The sequence below is a fragment of the Manis javanica genome, chromosome 1 (assembly GCF_040802235.1).
Source record: "Manis javanica isolate MJ-LG chromosome 1, MJ_LKY, whole genome shotgun sequence".
In the NCBI taxonomy this organism is placed as follows: domain Eukaryota; kingdom Metazoa; phylum Chordata; class Mammalia; order Pholidota; family Manidae; genus Manis; species Manis javanica.
In genome coordinates this window covers 148,557,775-148,580,006 of record NC_133156.1, presented here as the reverse complement: position 1 = coordinate 148,580,006, position 22,232 = coordinate 148,557,775, and the positions used below count along the sequence as shown (strand labels likewise).

The 22,232-nt window shown below is 49.1% G+C and overlaps 1 long non-coding RNA gene across 2 annotated transcripts; it reads right to left on the bottom strand.

The window, feature by feature from the left end:
* Positions 1-9,162: 9,162 nt before the first annotated feature.
* On the bottom strand, positions 9,163-18,038 carry LOC140849148 (uncharacterized). 2 transcript variants are annotated; one of them, XR_012130782.1, is made up of 5 exons: positions 17,848-18,038; positions 17,142-17,353; positions 13,658-13,767; positions 9,776-9,844; positions 9,163-9,493 (listed from the first exon to the last, which is right to left on the bottom strand). It is a non-coding gene; the product is annotated as an uncharacterized lncRNA (long non-coding RNA). The 2 variants fall into 2 exon arrangements; XR_012130781.1 differs by lacking the exon at positions 13,658-13,767.
* Between the last annotated feature and the right edge of the window lie 4,194 nt (positions 18,039-22,232).

The following is a 22,232-nucleotide window of genomic DNA, read 5'->3' as shown; positions in this document are numbered from 1 at the left end:
TGTGGGCAGAAGGCAGCCCAGAAGGAGACTAGCCCCTGAGCTCTCAGGGTGAGGAGCGGAGGCAGGGGAAGCCGGTCTGGACAAGTTAATCTGGCAAATGGTGTTCAGGATATTTTCAGTCCAGGGTACAGGCTTGTTATCTGGGTTTAGATTTCCAAGCATGTGGTTAAAATTTTAAGACTGGGTTTTGAGAGGAAGCCTGTCACCGTTATAGAGCCTGGAGCTCCCTGGGGAGCCTGTGGACTTAGGAGGGCAGCCATGGGCAGCTAAAGGCCAGGACCTCTGCAGTGGCTCCGTTTAGTTTGAAGAGGTCATAAACAACAGGTCAAAGTAGTGGACCCGGGGCTGGCAGCAGCCAGAACTGTGGGCCGGGCAGAACAGGGGGCCGAGAGGCTTGGGGTGAGGCCATGGGGCTCTGCCATTAGAGAACTGCCAGTGGCCCTGTGAAGACAGTTCCAGAATCGCTCCTGACATTGTTCAGAATTAGAGAGTGGGCGGAAGAGGTGTCAAGGCAGGTGGTGTGGACTGACGGGTCTCCTGACATGCTAGACAGGGCCAGAAAAGAGGAAGATTGCTTAAACACCTTCAGGAATATCAGAGGGAAGAGAATGCTTCATTCCCTGCCTTGTTCACTAAGGGATTAGCTATGAAATGTTAGGAGTGCCTGCCTAACACTGGGAATATGGCTGAAACAAGACAGACAAAGCCTGTGGTTTATCGGAACTTCTATCATCTGAAAAGCAGATAAGGAAGGGGCAGGTGGTGAAGCAGAGTGTGACCGGAGTGCCGGCTGAGGCCGGGCCGCCAAGGAGCACCGGAGGGTGATGAGTGAGCCGGGAACTGCGGTGACCTGATGTCATCCCACAGGGAGGGTGCAGGGGGGTGGGGTGGGGGGTGTGCACTCACCATCGAAGTCAGAGCACAGGAACAAGGATGGACAGGAAAGGTGCCCCAGGCCCACAGGGGATGGGAGAGGGTCTCTGCTGGAACCGAGTTTGGAGACAGGGCCTGACGGGCCTGCATGATTTTCATCTAAGAGTAGGAGGAGCCATTAGAATGTTTCTGGGGAAAAAGGTGCCCTTATTTGCATATGTAACATTTCTCCCAGCTGCTCAGGAAAGGCTCAGTCTTGGGGTTCAAACCTGGAAGCTGGGGGCTGTGCAGTCCGTGCAGCCCTGTGGGAGACCATGTGGCCCAGAGTGTATAATGACTCCGTTTGGGAATAAATACACTTGGGACGGTGAGTAGATACTAGAGAAGAGATGGAACCAGCAGGAGACACCGGGAGCGGGGAGGAGGAGAATCTGGGGAGGGAGGCACCTGAGAAGTCAGGGCGACCAGTGTTCCCTGAGGACAGGAGTGCTGGGCCGCGTCCGTGGCCGGGGAGGGCGAGCGACCCAGGACAGGCATGTTGTCCCCTGACCCGGGCAGCATGACACCGAGCAGGGTGCTGTGGAGGGAGCATGACGGCCATGTGTGGGGAGCTGGTGAAGCCCCGATGGCAGGCTGAGAAGCTAGCCGGCAGCTGGCAGAACACAGCACAGCCTTTCCTGGTAACGCTGAGGCACGTGCGCAAGGGAACGGGGATTGTCCTGCAGGTTTAATGCTGCCGGTGACAAGATGGTACCCGAAAGACAGCTAAGATGATCAGTCTCGGATGTGAGAGCTTTGTCCCTAGGAACATTTTTTTTTTAACATTTAATATATATTTTAAATTTAGAGCACTTCTAGAGTTAGGGAGAGTTGGAAGAGTCCCCTAGAGAGCTCCTGTTTCCCGATGGCTGACATCACCACCACGTGTTCAGCACAGTGAGGAGCCAGCCCCGGTTCACTCTCGGGACCTCACACCTTGCACTCTGACCCACCTCAGCCTTCCTGGGGACCTTGCCCCTCAGCAGCATCCCATCCAGAGTGCGGCACTGCATGCCGCTGGGTCCGGGCTGCCCTGAGCTGTGCTGGCTCCAGGACTTGCCTCGGCTCAGACGGCCTTGGCAGTTTTGAGGACCTCTGTTCAAGTAATTTGTGGCCTGTTCCTCAGCTGGAATTTGTCTGCTTTTCTATTCAGGATCTTGCCCATGCCTGGGGTTAGGAGTTCTCGGATGGAAGACCCAGAGGTAAAGTGCCACTGCCACCACCTTGTACCCAGGGCCCATGCATGGACATGGCTTATCACTGGGAGTGTTGACCTTGGCCACTGGCTGAGGTCATGTGCGTCAGGCTTCTCCGCCATAAAATGACACCCCTTCCCCCTTCCCCTACTACACACTCTGGGAAGAAGTCCCTGTGAAGTCCGCAATCAGGAAGGAAGAGTCTACTCCAAACTAGGGGAGGCGGAAGTGTGCACAGACCTCTCAGAATTCCTCCACAGGAGATGTTCCCTCTCTTGAATGGGAGAATTCAAAGGGGAAAGAAACAAGCTGAGGGCATATCGCCACACAGTCTACCCGTCGGTTTGGGGTGGGCTCGCCAGCAGGCCTGGGCAGCTGTGGAGTGGGGACGGCCTGGACAGCTGGAGACTGGGACCCGGCGATCCGCCACCAGCTCCACATGGGCTGAGTTCTCTGAGTTTTGCCAAGTAATAGCAAGGTTTGACTTACATCCCTGGAACCAGAATCATTTCAGATAAGTGAAAAAGTTGTGCTAGTTTGTAACGAAATGACTGACTCCCCATCATTTTCCCTGTAAGATAGGATAGGAAACATCTCATCTTGGATACCTGTATTACTTCATGAGCTGGAACGTTCCAGGGTAAAACTGGGTGAAAAGAGTTATCTGCTACTGTAACTTTTTCTTAAGATGCATTCTTCCCTGTTGATGTTTCAAAAATCAAAGGGAATTTACTCAAATATCTCAGGTCCTGTGTTTTATAGATAATGTATTTGTATGTTTACCTAGAAAATGTCCATACAGATATTACACTTGGAAAACAGGAAAAAACTCATTCACTTTTTGTTTTGTTTTGTTTTTACAGGTGAGTTTGATCCAGTACTTTTTCATGGGCCTCAAGCAGCTTCTCTTTCTTTCCAAAGCCCACCTGAGTGTTGGCATCAGTGACATTTCTAAGGCTACAGGGACCCCTCGGCCTGCCCTCCCAGGAACTGCGGGCGCTCTCTCCTCCATGGCCATGTGCTTCTTCCTCAAGTCACTAAAGAGTCCGGAGAGGTGGTTTCTCTCATGCCAGTCTCAGTCCCCTTCTATGTCACTCTCTGCATTTAGAGATGACTGCCAGCTGCCCCCACTCCAAGGCCGCCCTCTAATGTGCTGTCAGGACGTTAGGAGCCCAGAGTCTGCCCAAGTCCCCCAGGGCCCCACTTCTCATTGCAGCTTTAGGAAACTGGAGTGGGGACAGCAGGGCCTTGACCCCTGGAAGAGCTCTGTGCTTGGAGGCAGTGAATGCTCCCCTTCAGGAACGATCCTCTGAAACGCCAGGTGGGGTAACAGCAATGAAAAAGCAGCCACAGGCAGATATGATCTGGAAAAGCTGAGAGACACTTGTCTCAAGTGAGTGAAAAATGGCCCTAATGCTCTGATAGAATGAATGTCTATCAGCAGCCACCAGGTAATAGAAGAAGATCCATCCATGCAGCGCCCACGTCCTCTGCTCGTGGCCATGAGCACGGCCCCATCGTGGGCACCCGGCTGCCTCTGGAGGTGCCACACCTTCACTGTGGCCAGGATGCACTGCTTTAAGGACAGCCCCTCTTTGCTTGGAGACACCTGGTGAGTACAGGTTCCTGCTGGGGAGGAGTGGGAGGTGCCAGCAGGTGCGTGCTCCCCAAGCCCATCTCCCACTGGACATTCTGGGAGGGCTTGACCTTATGGAGCTCACCTTTTACAGCAGATTCACACTGGCCACACGTATTCCAACAACTTCATGGGGGATCATAAGGATTTTAAAAGCCACAGCGGCATGGTAGACTTCCTCCCCAGGATGGCCTGCACCTTGGGTTCCATCCCCACTGATGCCATGTGAACTGCCCCCTCTGAAGACACACAGCAGGGAGATGGGCAACCTGGAGGGCCGTCCAGGATTTACATTTAGAATCCTGAGGTCCTCAGCCAAGGAGTTCTCTGTTACTTTTCAGTCTGCATTCTTCATGTCTGGCTTTTTATAACCCTCACAGAGGGGGTTTATTTGGGGAAGGGTAAAGGAAACAATTATAAAATCTTTAAAAACAGAACTGAACTATCAGAGACGTACAAATGAAGACAGTGGGAAGAGACCTGAGCCCCCGGAGCTAGGAAGAGGTTTGTGTACTCATGCCCCCTGTAAGCCTGAGGTTTCAAAGAGAAGATTGAAATAGAAGTCACTCCACATTTCCTGCTGAATGGGTTTATTTTGGTTTTCCTTTCCCAGTATTTTATCTCCAGAATCATGACGTCCAAGGGGCACTCTTCTCTTGGAATCCGCACTTAAGCACTTGGAGCCAGTGGAGAGCGGCCGGCCCGGTGGGCTCTCATCCCACTTGCTGGCGGTCTGCTCATCAGGCGATCAAGTCATCAAAGGGATCTGCACCTTGAAAAGCTGCTGCTCAGCCCTTCTGAGAAGGATCTGACTGCACTCCAGCTTGCTTCTACCAGTCCCCCTTTATACTGGAAAGGGGATTCATCCAGTTAACTCAGCCAAGGCTTTTTGTTTCTGATTTTTTAAGAAAAGGAGAAACAAAGCCAGGATGCAGTTTGGGAACAGTCTTTGAAGGAGGCAGAATAGCCAGGGCCCTTCTGGGGCACACCTCATGGGCTAAAGGCCGAAAGGACTTCCCTAAGTGGCCTAGGGCAGGAACACACGGGGACTTGGACTTAGGGATTTGCCTGTCAGATCACTGGCCTGATCAGTGACCCACTACCTCTTGATGTGGGCTTCTTAAGTGCACCTGTTGTCTTTGCTAAAGGATGAGGTGGCATCTTGTGCTGTGTTCTCTCCCAGGTGACCCCTCTGCCACACCAGAGACATGGTGCAAAGCCCTGGCCCAGAGATGCTTCCTGCTTCATCTCCCTGACACAGCAAATCCAGTTTCTCACTTCATCTTTGGAAAGGAGCCTCTGTCAGAAGAAGGGAGAGAGGAGGAAACGGTGGGATTTTTAAAGAAGTAAGTTATTTTATGAGAATGAAAAATGGACCATGTCAATGAATCATGCTGTTTGAAAGGTCATCAGTCTGAATGAGCTCACAATGACCAGCATTTAAATATTTATGACTGCACTAATGTCCTTGGACATGAGGTGACATGTCACACAGTATGCAAGCAATGCCTGAAAATATGCCTCACACTGCTCAATGCCCTTTAGGGCTCAGACCCCCTAGCCCAGCCCCTCAAAACCCTCCTTCTCGAGTGGACACTCATCTGCCACACAAGCAGGTGCTAAGATGAAAAAGTGCCAGTCAGAGCTTTTCTTGAGTCTGACCTGCATTCTGATGAGTGCACTGTCCTTCAGATGTGCCTGCTCTCATAAGGGCAGACAGGAGCCAAGGACAGGGCAGAGCAGCCAGTCCAGCAGGCACCAGCCTGGAGCTCCTGGGTGAAACACCCCTGCAGACCACAGATGTGAATTCAGAAAAGAAAGCGATCATCTCTCCTGCAGAACATTTGACTCCATTCACAGCTCTTCCTTTTAACATGGGTTCCGTGTTTACACACAACTGCCAGCCCCTCTCCTGGGCTGAATTCATCATATGAATCACATGCTCGATATTGACATATGGTGCTTAAGTAGCTTTGTTGTAAGTGTGACAGGTGGTATGGGGTGGTCTGCCCAACGTGAACCCCAAGCCCTTCAAAGCGTCATGTGTACATGTGCACGCAGTGCGCGACCCTGGGGTGAAGAGTCCACGGCCACGAGGTCCTTTCAGCCCTGTCGGGTTAAGTTCCCCACCCTTGGGGACAATGTAAATGCCCGCACTGCCTCCAAGGAGCCAGCACTGGCAGGCGCTGCCCAGAGGCCGCTGCAGCTCACAGTGCCCTCGCGCCACTTCATTTAAGTAGATCTTTCAGTTTTGCCTCTGGAAACAGGAGACACAGAAGTTCCCAGAGGCAGAAATCATCTCTACGTGCATCAGGAAGGAAATGACAGGAGAAAGTCTCCCCAAGAAGCAGGCATTCTGGAGAAAAGCTCCCCAAGAAGCAGGCGTGGACTCCACTTGTGTGAGATGCTCCACAGATGCCCCCCCGACAAGAAGCCATTCCGCGGGGGTGCCCGTACACCCCTCCTGAAAGGTGGCTGCTCAGCATGGCTATCAACTGCTGTCCCACCCTTCCCTTACATTTTCCTATTTCTGCTCTCCCTCTTTCCCTTCCTCCCTTCCTCCCTCTTTGCTTTATTAATTAATTTTATCTTACTAATTTATTATTTTCTCCACTTGTCTTTTTGTCTGTGTCGTGCAAGTTGCTGTTTAACTAAATTCGACGAGTCAAAGCTCGGCCAGGTAGAAGCACACACTTGGTCTTGAAGGTGCTCATGTGGTGGGCGACATGCACCCCCACACCTAAGGGGATCAGCCGTTTGCACTTTCTCCATGCGGTGTCTCCCACCTCTCCCGTGGGAACCCCTCCCATGACCTCCTTCACTTGGTGCCTGGTGCTATCATTTGATAGCATTAGTGATTTCAAAAGCTAGATGTAATTAACTCCCACAGTTAATTAGTTAATTCTGCGGAAGATTTATCCAGCAACATGTGTCATTTCATCGAGGCTCTGTTTTGTGGTGACTATGGAATGAGGAGCTCATGTTGAAGCTGTTGTTACAATCCAGCAATAAAAGATCATGGAGCAGCTCAAGCTTGCCTTTCAGCCAAGCATGTTACCAGGAGGCCTTCATCCTGGAGACTGGATGCCAGGAAGCCACATTGACTTATTATTCTAACAGAGTCCTGAGTTGGGAGTTTGGAACTTTTAGTCTTTCTCTCTCTCTTTTTATTTCATTCTATTAAACTGACCTGCGGCCTGTTTTGTAAATAAAGTTTTATTGGGACACAGTCAGGCCCATTTGCTTGTGAATTTCCTGAGGCTGCTTTTGTGCTAAAGAGATGGCAGAACTGAGTAGCTGTGACAGAGGACACACACTCTGATGAAGCCAAAAATAATTATACCCTAGCCCTCCACAAAAAAGTTTGCAGACTCCTGTTTTATTTTGTAAATTATGCAGTTTAGTTCTAAAGTTGTCAAATACCTATTTCTAACCTTATCTTATTTTAGAGCTTTATATAAATAAAGTACGTGGTATGGATTCTTTTCATCTGACTGTGCTCACTCAATTTCTATTTTGAGATTCCTGCATGCCGATGCACACAGCTGCACTTGGTCTGTTTTTACTACTGTAAGGAATTGCACAAATGGTTGCCCCCAGCCCATTTAGTCATTCTACTGTTTATGAATATCGGTGCCATTTACAGTTTGGGACACTATAAATGATGCTGCCTTGAACATTCCTTCACAGGACTTACAGTGGCCATAGGTACACGTTTCTGTGGGTACCGTATTGATTAGCTATATAACCAGGTATTCCCAAACCTGGCAACTCAAAACAACAAGCATGTTTTATTAAAGTTTTTGAGGGTCCGGAGGCTGGGGGGATAGATTTAGCTGGATAATTCTCGCTCAGGGTCTCTCATGAGGTTGTGGTGAAGGTCGAATGCTCTCTGAGGCTGCTGCTCAGTCACACAGCTGTTCACAGGCTTCAGATCGTCTTGGGCTCGGGTTGGATACCTGAGCTCCAGACCACAGGGATCCCTTTGTAGGCTTCCTGAGTACCCTTGACATGGCAGCTGGCTTCTGCTAGAGCAAGTGACTGGGAAGAAACAGACAGGGTGAACCAGTGATAGAAAAAGAGGCAGAGAGACAGAGAGAGACACGGAGAGAGAGTCAGGATAACAGAAACAGCCAAAATGTATGCAGCCCCAGTCTTTTTAACCCTGGGAGTGGCCCCCCTGACTAATGGTGCATCCCATTCATTAGAAGTGAGTGTTAGTCCAGTCCATGCTTGAGAGGGTAGAGATTAAGCTCTGCCTCCAAAAAAGTGTGTCAAAAATCTGTGGACATGTCTTAGACCAGTACACATACATCCATTTGAGTGGGACTCACTGCTTCCAGCAAATTCATAGGTTCTATTTGATTTATCAGGGGCTACACGTGAGGTTTCCAAGGTGGCCGCTGTGACGCCTGCCTCTACCAGCTCCATGAGAGTTCAGGAAGTGCTACACTGACCTTATTTGCTAAGACCAGTCTTTTCACTTCAGCCATGCTGGTGCCTGGTGGAGTTTTTAAAAACCTGACAATGAGAAGGAAGAGATAACTAACATGTATGAACTTCTGTTAAATGTCAAGCTGGCAGCCAGATGACACACACCCGTAATTACTCCAGGCGGTGGCTATGCTGGGATGTGTCCTGTCCCTGACTTGTGGGTGAGCCATGCATCACGTGGCCATCCAGGGCCTCAAGGCTAAGCAGAGCTGGACCTAGCCCAAGCCCTGAAAGGTTCATGCTCAGACCTCTGTCCTACACCGGCCAGCATAGCTCTGAACTTGCATGCCACATGCAGAAGCTGGCCACTGGCCTCAGCCCCATGAGCCTGGGGTGACACCACCCCGTGTGGGCCATCTTCTCATGGGAAAGCCCCTCTAAACAGCCACATTTTAGAAACAGGTCCCTGCTTCCTCACCTGTCCCAGTTTTGAGTGGAAAGACTTTGAGGAAAAGCCTTAGTAGGCTCACAATTAGTTGCTGGCTACACCATTTGGAATCGGGGAACCACCTGACTTTTGTCTGCAGGACTTCTGGGAGAAGGAGGACTACCCAGCTGCTTTAAGCCAAGGGGCCCTCGGTGGGAGGGCCATCCCCCACCTGAAGTGGCAGGTGTGCACACAGGACAGAGGCAAGGTTGCTGTGGGAAGAAAACCCAGAGGACAGGAGTGGTCCTAGCCTGGGCATCAGCAAGAAGTCACTCTGGGGACCAAAGGGTGGGCATGGCAGGCAACAAGGCACTGTGGGAGAGGGGATAGCATTTTGTTAACACTTTTGCAACCCCAGCAGTTAAGCTGGACACAACTACAATAGCAGTAAAGGCTTTGGGCATTAAATACAAACCCACATTTATACTTAGCTGCACAGAACATTTCCGGCTCCAGTGTTTATCTGACAATTATACTCACAAGGGGATGCTTTGGGGGCGACATTCCTAAGTCCTCAAGAACGTGAAGCACTAAGTTGAATTCCAGTGACTGTCATGAATGCAACTAGTATTGATTTGAAACATGACATAAACGTGGTACAGAAATACATGTACACTTACTGATCGTTCACAATTAGCCAGCCATCACCTCCTCCAAGCCCATATATATATACTAGCCTCATTCCCACGTTGGTAGGAAGCACAGCAGAAGCATTGGCGTGTCCAGAGGATCAGTGAGATAGCTGTAGGATTGCTCCTTAAATCCATTCCTCAGCTGCAGATAATTCCTTCAAGACAATACAAGATTTCCATGGGGAATATTCTTCTTCTGTTAAGTGAAATTAAGGCAATTCAAACTGTTAGAAAATTTGGCACAGTAGTCTTTTTTGTATCCTGATTAGGTCATCTATCTTCAAACATTGAAAATATACTATTGGCATTTGCTTTGCATTACTGTTTGTTGTATTGCAACAGATAAATCATGTATTTTATATTCTGATAAACTATGACATACATGTCTAATGAGTATTCTGGTATAAGGCTGTGATTACAATGACTATAGTACATGTATTTATGTATACATATTTTGTGTGCTTAATTAGATACTTACATGGATGAGCTTTTGTTTTCTTTGCACTGAGCTCTTTGACAGAATTTCACATCTCTCACATTTTTTTCACTGTTGAGGGAACAGAACATGTTCTTTGGTAATTAATTAGAGGAGGAGCATATAGGTCGGTGCTGTTTACCTTAAAGGTTCTCATTAAGCCTGCATTAGTATTGATTAAGTGGAACTTGCATTTCCCTGCTGCCATGTGCTCTGCCCCATGCCTGTGTGCACTGGCTGGCCTGGTGCACACCATTCTCTTTCTGTGGGCTCTGCCCTTGTGCACATGTTCAGCTGTCCAGTTAATTCAGCTCCAACGTCTCTGATGCCCAGGTCTTCCCCCAGAATTTATTATCCTCTTTTCTTTATCTTTTCCAGAGAATCCTGGCAGTTTTAACGGTGGATCATTTTTCATGAAAGCAGAGAGCTTTATTTGAATGAGCTTCCATTTTATTAGTCTGTCTAGGAGGGTTTTTAAGGGTACTCGTTTACACTGCTGGAAATTTACCATAAATTTTCATGAGAGGAGACTTTGGGTTGCAAAGCAGAAGCTGCCAACCGCTGGCAGTCAGCCTCAGCCCTCACCTCCACAGCGCTGCTGCGGCTCACGGGACCTCCCCTGCCTCCAGAAGTTGGGATTTTGTTTTATTTTGAAAGGAAACTGCTTCACTGCGACCTTGCTGACAATATAATCGCCTGCAAGGAGATCAGCAACCCAGACGTGATCCACACAAAGTAAATCTACGAGAGTGACTGCAGTTGGGGAGAATTCCCGTGAACAAAGTGGCCGCAGGGAGAAAGGGAGCTGGCGCTGCGGAGAAGCCGAGTCAACAGTGGGGTGCTGCTGGGTGCCGCCCTCCCCACCTGGCTCTGGGATCTTGGTGACCAGTTTGGGCAAAGCTTGGAACACTCAGGGGTTGGAGAGCTGCCACTTTGGTCCAGCTGCTCAGAGCTGGGCCCTGGGGACACAGCTGAAGCTGATATATCAGGTTGGCCTGCCAGTCATTCCAAGCTGCCCACATGCAGGATTTAGTCCCACGCACCCACTCGAAGGAGCTGAGTTGATTTGCATAATAAGAATGGATTAATTACAGTAATGCTGCTCTGAAACGACGCCTCTCAGGAGAAGGCACAGGTGATGGATAAGCCCTGAGACGAGGTTTATGGGAAGCTGCGAGACAGCGAGAGGCTCAGACAGGTGAGAGCGCAAGGTGAAGGGACCTTCAGGCCCACGTACACCAGGGAGCCACTCCATCCTCACGGCCCCAGCGCAGGCTGGCTGTGAGAAGACACACGGAGTGGAAATATTTTTTAAGCCCATTTTACAGGAGGGCTGGGCAGCAGGTATTTTTGCAGACATCAAATAGCTCAGCCTAATGTGGAAAAACCTATAACTTTTCACCCCATGGGGCATCACATCTGGCCCTACGCTCCCCTCCAGGCTCAAGACAGGGCAAAGGGTCAGGACAATGTCATTCTGGGGACTGCACAGCGATTTCCCTGAAGGGTGCAATTTCAGAGGTTGCCCAACTCCCGTGATGAGCTCCTCAAACTCCCAACTAATCCTCAGCGGCACAGGCTGCCCTTGGGGACCAAGGCCCGGGGCTTCGACCACCACTCAGCTAAGTGACTCCTCCCCTTCTGACATTATGGGTCTTGTGCTCCTTTCCTGCCAGCAAACACACACCTTCTTTCATCAAAGCCAAGGAGAGAGGCAAAGCCGGGCCACCTTCTGCCCTTGGACTTCCCCACCATGCTAAACCAAAGTGATTTAATTCCCCCCAACCTCAAAACCAAGCACACAGGATACTGTTTTTCTGAATGTAAAAAATAATTCATGCTTGTTATAGATATTTTGCAAATCAAAAAATTTGAATAAATAAAAAGTAAAAATATATTTACGTATCGAAATCTTGCTTTGGCCACTGAAAACTGTTTGCTCTTCTACCATTTAAAACATTAGTTATCAAACTCTCTGAGAGGCAATTCTAGACTCACCTCAGAGGTCAAACGTTTGTTTACGTGGAGAGGGGCATCTCACACCAAGGAGAAAGGACATAGCAGGCCTTTTGGAATAAGCTCTAGCTACTAAAACTCACCCCAACAGCGTCTAAGGAAAAAGGGAGCTGCCTCCGGCCCCACCTGGTGTGTCCCGCAGCATGTCTGTGACTTCACGAGGCGCTTAGAAGCCGCTGGCCAGTGGAGAACCTGCCGGAGGCTTTGCAAAGCCACCAAAAACAACCCAGAGAGCCCATGGTAGATGGGAAAATCTGTAATTTTCCACTTACCTCAAATAGTGTATTAGGGAACAGTTCCTCCACAGAGGATTTGAATTCACCTTGTGGAAGGATGCTTAAAAATGGAGACATTTAGTAAATGGTATATTTATGTATTTATTTTTGTTGTTACAAGCTTTGTGCTCTTTTCAGGAGTCTCAATCTAGGATCCACATGGGAAATTAATAGTTGCATGCAAAGAGGCTGTCCTCCCCACATACCAATGGTCACCAGGACTGAGGGAAGCTGCTCACTCTGTAACACCTTTTCTGGCCTCAGTGATTTCGCAGCCAAGAGCTGCTCTGCTTTTCAGAGACTCAGAGCCCTTCACTTCCAACTCACACTTACATGGTTTGCTAATTGCCTCCACATAAGGAAAGGTGAACGTGTAATTTCCTGTCACTGTAACTTGAAATCCACAATTACGGGCTCTCTTCATCCATGGGGAGCTGCAAGCTTTGGCAAGCTCCTCGTGGAGGTGTGTAACGCTGGCACAATGTTCCACTCTGTACTCAAAACAATTTTTGCTGTCTTTGGCATTTTGAGTTAATGAAAGACTAATAATTCCAGAAATTCAAATTTAAGCACTGTTCTTTTATTTTTAACCACCGGGAGTAACAACAATCACTAGCTCCCCTTTAAAAAAAACGTAGAATTCGACTAAATTGAGTTCACAGACTTTTTCTTGGACTTATTTTAATTTGGCTTTAATGTTATAAGTCTAAATCTTAAAACATTTATACCTTTGGTTTCAGTTAAACTAATAAAGTATTACTATATTAATAATTGCTACCCATTTTATTAAGGAGTATAGACATCAAATCCTTTTATTCAAGAAGAGTAACCCTTGGGCTCTAAATACTTGGCAAGTAAGTCCCTAAGATATAATTGAGTATAACTTAAGTTCTGATTTAAAACATGAATTAAAATTTAGGACACCACTTCTATTTGTGAATCATTGAAGGGCTATCTTAGAAGATAATTCCTGTGATGACATTAAAGAGGGACTCATAGGAAAGGGCTCCTGTTTGAGGAGAGCTTCAAGATTTTTTGTGCAGATGGCCAGGACCTTCACTATTGCTGAGCCGTTTAATGTAAACCTCCAAGATCCACAAATCTAGAAGCATGAAGGAAATGACACACTCAATTAAAACAATTCATGAGCCACCTTGAGAGAAAGAATAATTCAGGGGAAAACGCCCCATATGAGATGCTTTGGGATCCCGGGTGAGCAGCTGCCTTCTCATCCAGCAGTGCCCAAACTGCGATCAGTCCCTCCGTGGGAACCTACCAAGGGCAGGGGCAACACAGACTTGGAAGGCTCGGGGCCTGGGTCCCTTCTGAGCCCCACCCACGAGCTGGCAGGACTCAGAAGAGCCTGGCTGAGCTGAACAGTGACCGCTCCTGCTACATGCTAGGTGACATATGTGCAATGGAGGTGCAGCTGCTGTCTTCCAGGAAAGAAAGTTAGACCCAAGCTTCAATAGCTGTAACGCAAGGCAGACTGTGGCAGCTGACCAAAGTAACCTGTAAGCAAAAGGCTGTGCTTGTGAATCCTCTGCTTAGGGAAGAAGCATTTAAAACATGCAAATACCAATAGTGTACTTACCCATGCATACAGCACTTTCATCTCATGCTTTCTCAGCCCATATTACATTTAGATAGGTGATTAAAAACATTTCTTCTTTTTAATCTCATAGTCTCTTTTGCCATTTTCCACTGTGAAAGTTGATTTTAACAAAATTATAGACTAGGAAACAAATCTTGATGCACTCCAGCCCTCCAAGACAGCATATCATCTTGGAGACGCTGGACAGACTGCGCAGGGCTTTTCAGCCTTCAAAGTAAACACACACAGAAGTGCTGGGTCATATCTGGGCACAGAAGCTAAGTCAGGACTGGATCTCTAACCTCACTTCCTCTCCTCTTCCCATTTATTTCTCTATGTCTCTCCTATGGGTATCCATCTCATCATTTTCCACCACAAAAGCTTGTTGAGTGTAGCCAGAAAGGAAGATTGTCCTCTTGTCCATCCTGGTGGATGGAGAGGCCATTTCTCTGAGCCTCCCCCGACTAGTCCTAATGGTGATGGCCTCAGACAGACCAGGCTGGATGCCATGAAATGTCCTTGGCACAAGCGTGATTGCCATAGTGATTGGGTATTGCTGTGTCCAAGGCTTTCACAGGGGTGACAACGGGTGGAGCTTTGCACTGAGGCTCATGCAGCCATGGGGGACAGGGAAGGGCAGGATCCCCAAGAAGGGCATGTGGTATGGACAAACATCCCCATGCCCACCCCCAAGGTGCTTAGGTAGAGGCTGAGATGACAGTAACTGCTTCTAAACCCGCTGCTCTGTCTAGCCACTTTGAGACATGAGCAGCTCAGGCAGGCAGTGGATGCCCTGCTAATGAAAGCAAACCAGTCAGAACCCTACAGCCAAGAAGAACCTGAGACCATCAGCATCCCCATGGAACTAGACTGCTTCTAGCATTCCATGCCATATTATTGCATCAAATGTCAGATATGCAATGAAAAGTCATTTGCTCAGGAGAACACTGAGCGATGGCTAAGCCTTGTCTTGCCCTCCGCCTGTGTCTGTCATTGTCTGAGACCTGCTGTCCAATCGTCCATCTCTGAATCCTTCCTTTCTCTCACCCCAGCCAGAGGTAGAAAAGTGGTGACAGGGCTTTCCCCCCAAAATTTTAGGGTTTAAAAACCAGACACTTTTAAAACTTGAGCAGAAAATGCATGTTATTGTTTTTCCTGGCAGGCAGACAGCCACCATGGGTCTCGGCTCTATGGATTTGTACATGCAGAAGGGGCCTCTGAGCTTAGGTAGGAATCTAATGCAACACGTGGACAATTTTAAGAATACACTGTCTGTGATTCTTACAGGCATCTATGCCTACTTGTCTTTGTTGTTCCCATTTCATGTGCCCAAACATTCAGAAGGCTGGGAGGGGTAGCCAGTGTGCCCACTGTGAACAAGGGAAGTGTGCATGCCCAGCAGCTGTGCCCTGCACGCGGCTCCTCTCCAGGTAGTTGGGATCAGCAGGCCAGCTGGGATTTTACTGCATGTGCATATGGGGACGGCTGTGGAGGGGGCCGGGGAAGGACGGAAGCCCACAGGTGTGGCATGTTAAGGAACCCTGAGCCCTCCAGCCTACAGTGTCATGTGGCTGGCCTGGGCGTTTCCCTTGCGAGGAGCAGCACCTGACTTTTTCCAGATCTGACTCAGTCAGGAGCAGGCTGCAGTTCAGAGGGATCACCTCTTCCAGGCCTGTTCCTGGGGTTTGCTCCGTTCTTCCCTCTCTATCAGTGAGCGGTGCTGCTGACATGCTGGTTCCACATTACCCATGTGGGTGGGGAAATGCAATGGGGTAAGTCAATCCTGAAGATCACATGGCTTAAAGGACTTTCTAGTTCAGAATGCTGAGTTACCCCGGCCTCTGAGCCTTGAGAAGACACCTCCACACTCAACCAGACTGTGCATTCCCAAAGGCAAGATATGTGACTACAAGGTCTCATACTAACGATGCTGGCTCAGAGCACAGTGCACTACAAGGAGAAAAACAGATACATGAATGACCGAGTGAGAAACACCCAGGGACTTGGTCAGGGTGGGCTCGTCGGGACTTCCCCAGCATCCAGGCTCTGCCTTCCCTTGCTCTCTGTCCAATCTTCTCAGAGCGGGACCTGGGACAGCTTGGGATCCTGGGCCTGTCATGGTGCAGGCGTGCTGGCTGTAAACGCCCTCATGACCTCTAGCCCGCTGAGACCCACTGAGGGTGTGATCTTGGGAAAGGATGGAGCACAGGACCCAATCTTCCCAGGAGCCACATGAACAGTCACCTATACCCTGCTCTGTAGCCAAGAGGGGACATAGAATGCCCAGTACACCCAGGCTGACTTTCTGTGAGTCCACCTTCAGGACTCTCCCAATCCCCCGAGTAAAGGCGGGATGTGCTCATTGTGCTTTGGGAAAGATGAGCTCATGGTGGCAGGCACTTAGCAGAGTGTCTGGCTCATGGTGGGAGTTCAATAAATGCCAGATGTTATTTCCCACCATAAATCAGACCACGGTTATAGGTGCATGCTGAGTACTCTGTCTCCACACTCAGCGTTCAAGGAAACTTCATGGAAAGGACACTCACCTGGAGGTAGTATCGAGACCTAGGATACTGAGATGATATCCGTATCACACTCAAACCACTGGGACACATTTATTTCCGAGTAACTTCCCATAACCACTTGTAAATGTGCCACTGTCATTAGCAGCCTAATGCCTGTCTCACACACACACCAGTAGATGGATGAACAGGCCTTGGAACAGAGCCTCAATGAGCCCACTGTGGTCAAATAGCCCAGAACAAAGGCTGGCACCAAGCACATCTGCAGAGAGCTGGGTTATAATCCTGCTCTCATATTGTCTAAGCCTGTGAGCCCTCGACACAGGCCACCTGCAGGGAGAGTGACTAGGTGTCGGTTCCTTTCAGAGATGGCAGGCAAGGCAGAGGGCCAGGAGAGCTCCTGGACCCAGGGGACACGTCCCTCCCAGAGCCGGGGTTGCTCTGGCGAAGGAAGCTGTGAGCCCCGTGTTCATGGAGACCTGCTGTTCTCACACAGAGGCCCGCGATCTGCATCAGTGCCAGGCAGTGAGGACCCCCACCAGGCCTTCCATGTCAGAGAGCGGCTTCCTGCACTTTTCACAAGGTATGAGCCCCGGAGCTCACCTGGGCACTGCATTTGGAAGCAAGAAACAGCAGTTGTGGCTGAGAGGGGTGCACAGAGGTGCATGGGGGCACAGGGAGGACCAGAAGCAAGCAGCTACCCCTCCAGCTGGCAGTTCCTGGTGCAGGGTGAGGGCTGAGGAGTGAGGCAGGGGCTGGGCTGGCTCTGCACAGTCCTCTGGCCTGTCCCTGGGGACATGGTGGTCCTCTGTGCAGACACGGGGATATCCCTGGAAGGCACACCGCTGGCCGTGGTTCGGAACTGCACCCGCGTACCTGGGTCACCTGCCCTCCCAGCCCCCGGTGCTTCCCTGCTCCCACTCTCCTGCACTCTGTCCTTCCAGAGCCGGCGACTCAGATACCTGTGCCAGTCAGCTCTCCTCTGCGGTGTCACCTGCTCCGAGTTCCTCCCATGGCCCTCCTCGGTCCCATGCAGAGCTGACAGGATGCTCCCCTCTTTGCACAGTTAGGTCCCGAGAATAATGAACTCAGGTAACTGCAGTCCCCAGTGACTTAAAGCAAAAGGTTAATGCTTTCTGACCTTCCATGGCACTGGCTGCGTTCACAGGAACAGCTGAAAAGTGTGGAAAGAAACAGCTTGATAGAGCAATTAGAAAAATGCTCCTCGACTTCCGGCTCCCAGACCCTTCCCCACGCCAGGGCAGCTGCCACCTCCCTACAGAGGAGGAGCCTGGGGTCCTGGCAGGCCTGGCTGCCTGCCCAGCAGCGAGGAGCGGGCCAGGCAGGGCAGCAGACCCAAGGCTCCCGGTGTCCAGGGCTGTTGGACCACCGGGCCACGCCGTGCCCTCTGTACACACCCCTTGGTCCGCACTCTGAATTCTGCCTCGAGAAACCTAACCCAACTGGCAGGAGGGTTACAAGGTTGACCCTCATTTTCATTTTTTAAAATGGCCCTTTGGAAGCGCCCCGCTCCCTGGACAGGAGCCTGCAATCACCCTGGGTATTTGCACACTCGGCCGCATATCTTGGGACCCTCAGGGCCGCAGGGATCGCCCCGCACCCAGCACCCACGGAGGCAGAGGCAGCTTGCAGGTTCTGTTCACAGACCATTAATGAAGTGACTGCCTCCTTTCACCGGCCCCCACTTTGAACTGCGCAGAGTGACACAATCCTAAATGCAGACAACAAGAGCAGAGGGAAGCCACAACAGCCTTATTATGGAGGCCACACAAACACGGGGCGGCGGGCACATGAAGCCGGTCCACGGCGGAGGCCCGGGGGCCGCCGGCGGGCCCGGGAGGCGCGGCCCAGTTGCTAGGCGCGCCCGGCTGCCTTGGAAATGTCCCCGCGCTGCACCGGAGCTTTCTTGCCGCACAATGAGAGGCCCTTTCAGAGCCCGGGGTGGGGAACGGCGCAAGACGTGGAAGTCACTGCACTCTCTGAATGAAATAAATGTCTCTTTTTAATTCCTATAAAGTTTGTGTAAATTCTCCCCAGAGCAGCGCCATTAGGATTCCGCAGGAAAGACGCATACATTAGGCGACACTGCGTCCTTTCTGTGCTCTGAACATCAACTCCCTCCCTCCCCTGGTAGAGTTTAAAAGCCTGAACAAAGTGGGGGGCCCCTGCTGGGGGAACAAGCCGCCCCGGCCCACTGAAGCCACCTTTGTGTCCCGGCTCCTCATTTGAATAAGCAGCATGCTGTCACCGGTGAGGGCAGATGGCTGAGCTTCCATTCCAGCAGAAAGAGAGAGAGAAACAGAGAATTTCATTCATGTTGTTCTTTCGTTACACTACAACATTTCTTGGACTACCGGATTTCCCAACTGCGCACAAATACAGCCTGGGGGAGATGCCGAGATGTCTGTGCTGCTCAGACGTGCCACGGCTCCGCATGACATTACTGCGCTTCATCCCGAGATGGGTCCTCCCTTCCCGCACTCGCTGTCTCAGCTCCGAGGGGACTGTGCAGGGAGCCGCATCTAACCGCGTCTTCACAAACTCCAGAGGAAATCGCCGAGGGACACGGGGGGGCCTTGAATTGGATTCCGGCTGTTTTCTGTTGTATTTTCAGCTGCGACAAGACTTAAACACCACGTCATGGGTTGAACAAGTGGTCAGGGAGATTTAGCACTGTACATAAATTGTCCAGCTTAAAAGCTTTATTTCAGGTCGTATTATTTCTGTCTCTCAGGTCAACAGAAATTATTTCTCCTGATGTTAGGAAGGTTTGCATCTTCTCCCTGGAGTCACAAAGAAATTTCAAGTATAAGTGGGGCTCCTTTGATTCGGGGAGACAGGAGAGAGAGGGCGCCCTACCTCTGAACATTCATGTAATTCTTGATTTACAGGAAGTTGTCCAGGCCGCTGTGGGGATGGATGGAGTGCAGGTCTCTTTGCTTGGGCCTCCCGCTGCCCTGCTCCTGCTTGGGTGAAACTGCTCCCACAACATCTCAGAAGCTGGAAAGAGAAAACTCATGAATTAACCGATATTCTCTTCCTCGGGGTGTAGTCAAGTAAGTTAGCATGTAAAACATATAAGGGCTTCTGGCAATCAAAAATGTTAGGCAGAACATGGTTAAATGAATGCATTGTACACGAGAAAAAGTTTCCCTGGCAAATTCTTAGAGCCAAATTTGCATTCCTTTTTAATATAGGAGAAGTATTTCTTTTGAGCTACAAATTTTAAAGACTTTACTTTCAGGGTTTGGATGAGGAATTGGAGCTCATTTTAGAAAATGCATTCTCAGAATGCTCCTTGCCAAAGAAGATTGAAGACAGTTCTTGGGAAAAAAAGATTAAACTGTACTGAACCCACTTCATGATCATGCAGATGGTGCATTAACTGTATACATGAGAAGACAACATTCTGTCCCTACAAATGCACATTTGTTTTGCAAATAAGTGTAAAAATAACTTTAACATAAAATATGTAAGTCTAGGTAATCAGGAAAAACACACCAGAAAGCCAGCATTCTGCACTCTATTAAAAGTGTTTACACATACAGCTTATACATGTAGATCAAGACATAAGCAATTAAATGCCACATCTGTGGAATTCCTTTTCCAAATACATTGATTCTGGTCCATATGCATATTTATTTATCTTTATTTAGTGTTATCATACCTGTGCGGTCCTGATGGGATTCTGTATTCTTTTCTACTTCATTAAGTGCAGTACTAGGTGAAACTTTATGATACAGAGAAAAGATGCTACTTTGACACGCATTTTAAGAAAGGGTGTAAATCCCTTGTAATGTATTACTTGAATCAAACACTTGACATAACTTAATATGGGCCACATTCTCCCAGCCTGTAAGTTAATACCTGGGTGTAAGGTCATGGCTGTGCACGCTCTGTAAAACAGATCACAGAACAGCAAATGCAGTCCACACCGTTCCCTGCTGTCAGTCTTCACAATTAATATAGATGGCTTGGCCATGTCTGTCAGTTGCCGGGCCTCATCAGTCAAGGCAGTTGAGCAGAGCCCATGCCAGTGTCTGTGCTGGGCCATTTTCTGTCATTACAGGGATGGGGAAACTTTCCAGGGATCGGCAAAAGGGAGCAGCTCCATTTGGCTTATGACTGTCTTGGGCCAGATAATAAAGCTCAGAGGAATGGATACATTTCGCAAAATTTCCCAAAAGGCTTTTTCTAATGAGAGGACAGTCACCCTCAACAAACTGCTCATGGACTAAACAAAAAATGCAGTTTCCATTACGTCATATAGGAGAGGCTATTGAAGGAGGATTTAAACTTAATAACCACAACAGGCAATTGTTTTTTTCTTTTATCCTTTGTTTAACAAATAGTTTTGACCTCAGATATAGATGAACTAATGCACCATATACTCTGAGGAGGTGGAAGTGAATGGATGGATTCGCTGGGCAGATTGAACACAAGGTTTTTCTTTCACTCTCTCCCCTTTCACAGTAATATAATAAGGTGAAAGCTCAGGAAGATGGAGACAAAGTCAACAAGTATTGGAGAAGGGGAAGGGAACAGGTGTGTACCAGCTACGATGGCTGCCTCATTACCATCCTGTGCTGCTGTGAAACCACAGCCATCTTATTTTGCTCTGGGAATCTGGGAAGGGACAGCTTGCCTCTGCTCCACAATGCCCAGGCCTGAGCTGGGACGGTCTGAAAGTTCAGGGTGACAAACGCTGGGGGCCAAATGACCACCCATTCGTTACACTGTGTTGCTTGATGTTGGATGTCAGCTGGCACCTTAGCTACACCCATCATTTGGACCACATCGACATGGCCTCTGCCTATTTTCCTCGTTTCCACCCCACATGGCAGCCTCTAGATAATCAGACTTCTTATCTGTACCTCTGGGCTGCAGAGGTCACTCTTTTGCTAATAAGGCTAAAGATGCATCAACTCTTTTGACCTAGGCTTGAAATTCATGCAGCATCTCATCTGCTACATTTTCTTAGTTAGAAACGTGCATAGGTCAGATTCAAGGGGAAGAGAATTACAGCCCACCTAGTCCTGGGGGGTTGGCCAAAGATGAGCATTGTCATGAGGGATATGGTTGTGGCTCTCTTTGAAAATTACCGTCTGTCACAAATGGGAAGTAACAGCACTCACGAGGGTGAGCCAGGACTCCCTGGCTGTGAGCAGGAGGGACAGCTGTCCGATGGTCTTCATTTCTTGCTTTGAAGCCTGGTGGGGTCAGGCAGCATGCAGAGGGTCCTGGAAAGTGTACCCATCTTTTAAAGGAGCATCTTCACCCCCAGGATTCTGCATACATATGACATCAGGAGCCAGCATTCCCCACCCAGGCAACACGGAGGGGGCTCTCTGGGACCACTGGGTGGGCTGCCACTGGGCATCGCTGTCTAGGCACCAGGACGCAAGAACTGACCCCAAACAGACAAGTCAGTGGAAGTTTGCATCCCAAACCATGCAGCCTGCGGTCACTTCTCCACCAGCAACCCAAGTTCCATGTCCTTTCCCAGAAGACACTGATGGTCCCTTTCTGTTAAAATAGGAGAAAAGACACACAGATGCTGACATCTGGACGTTCCTGGTAAGGCAGACTCATCTATTCTCCAATACCTCAAAATCAAACCACCAGTCAGCCAACTGCACCCCCACCCAGAGCCTGGCAAGACTTGTTCATGCCGTCCTCCCGAATATGAATGCAGAGCCAAGGGGCACCAAACCTTCAAAGGAAGCAGAGACCAGAACAAATAGAGATAAAAGGAACACAGTGTAAACAGCGACAGTGCAGGAGGGACGTGACTCAAAGGAGAGTTTCCTTCTAAAACTAAGATCCAGATGCTGTAAAAATAAACATTTCAGAAACAAGAAAATGCTTTTCGAAATTAATATATGTAATGTATAAATATGTGTACATGTGAGGTATATGTAATCTGCAGATATGTTTATGTTTATATATAACATAAATTATACATATGTATGTGGAAATATAAAAAAACAAAGCAATGGGAAACAAAATTGAGAGAATCTTTGATATGTTAG